This window comes from Myotis lucifugus, unplaced genomic scaffold, assembly GCF_000147115.1.
Source record: "Myotis lucifugus unplaced genomic scaffold, Myoluc2.0 scaffold_20, whole genome shotgun sequence".
Lineage (NCBI taxonomy): Eukaryota > Metazoa > Chordata > Mammalia > Chiroptera > Vespertilionidae > Myotis > Myotis lucifugus.
The window spans coordinates 10,844,695-10,846,483 of NW_005871068.1; positions in this window are offsets into that span (position 1 = coordinate 10,844,695).

Genomic DNA, 1,789 nt, shown 5'->3' on the forward strand with positions numbered 1-1,789 from the left:
GGGTTTTAATATATCCATTAAAAGCTAATAGCAAACATAATCTTTAATAAATGAGTCAAAGTTGTTCTTTTGAGTGGTAATGAGATTTGTGATAAGAACCACTCTCACCTTCCTGCTCAGACACACAAATAGAAAATTAAAGAACTTAATTTCTGCAATCAGAATAATCGGTGTATGACAGTAGAAGTTGGAAATAAGCACAAAATGTAAGAGTAAAAGGGGAAGAGATTGGAAATAAGATACGGAAAAATAAAAGAGAGAGAAAAGAGGGGAGAAAAGACACAGAGAGAGGGATAGAGGGAGAGAGGGAAGAAGAGAGAGGAGGTACAATGTTATTATACATATATTTTTGTATCACAACTTCAGTCCTTTGATTCTTAACTGAAAAGTTATTGCATGTCTTGCTGTAGCTTCATCAGTTTAAAATTGCAATGGTGCTTACAAATCAATTCTGATGATACCAATGTTTCATGACACTTTAATTTAATCAGATCACCATAATTAAATTTTCCAAGTGATTAAATCACCTTTTATAAAGTATATTACTTTTATTTCAATTATTAATTAAAATTAATGATCATAGCAAACTCTCTTTCTTGTGTCTTTCCCTAAGCTATATGTGTTTCCTTACACCCCACCAGTTCTTTTTAATTTCCAAAGAGCAATAGATTGAGGACATAAATGCAGTAAACAAAAAAGTGGAATTCAGTATATCTTGAAACTTGTCCATGAAGAATGATCATACCAATGGAATAAATCTTAGAGAAAATATTTAAGACTAGTATTTGTGTGGATATATAATGAGAAAATATAGAATATAAGTATTATTTCTGGTGTCATATATTTTGACTGATAATGAAACTAATAATTTAATGTTTTAAATTTCAAATGTCAAAGGAGGAAGAATAAGACAGGGAAGAAGAGGTAGAAACAGCAGGAACTGCTGCCACCACTCCTATAATATTTCTTAGAAGAAATGATACCATATCTGTGGTTTCACACATCCACTTGGAATGTATTCCCCATGGATAAGGGGGCACTACTATATCCCCCCAAAAAAATGGTTTGAACATAAAGTAGAGTAGAAATGTCCAGAGAGGGGGAATGGGAGTAATTGTTTAATGGATATAGAGCTTCTATTTGAGATGATGAAAATGTTCTGGATAAGGATAGTGGTGATGGTCTCACAACATGTGAATGTAATTAATGCCAGTAAAAATCTATACTAATAAAAGGGTAATGTGCTAATTAAAAAAAAAAAAAAAAAAAAATATAATATTTCTTAGAAGAAATGATAGAAGTTTTTCAAAAGATAATCAAAGAATGAAAAATATATTTTTAAAGGTGACACTAAATCCAAAAACTATCAAAAATGATAAATTCAGATATAGCAAGAAACTATCATTTTGCAAGTTACAATCCACAATAAGCAAAAGCAAAAGGACGAACTAGAAAAATTATACGTTTTGGAAAATTGATAATTGTCCATAATAGCAAGTATACCTTTATTCTTTTTTTTCCTTCACATTTCAGTCAACTTCTTTAAAGTTTTCTGGGAGTTTCAACAGGAATTTTATGTGCAAAACCAACAGCTGTGTGGGGTCTGTCCTATAGGATATCCTGATACAGCTGTGTGCAGGTGGCTTGGGGTAGCCTCTGCCCCACACCAGGGTCTCTTTCACAATAGAGGGCCATATTTTCTGGGGGTGGGGGGGGTCAGGAGGGTCAGGGGCCTGGTCCAGCTCCAGCTCCACATTGTGAGGGCAGACCCATGGGGGCTTTGGCAGTG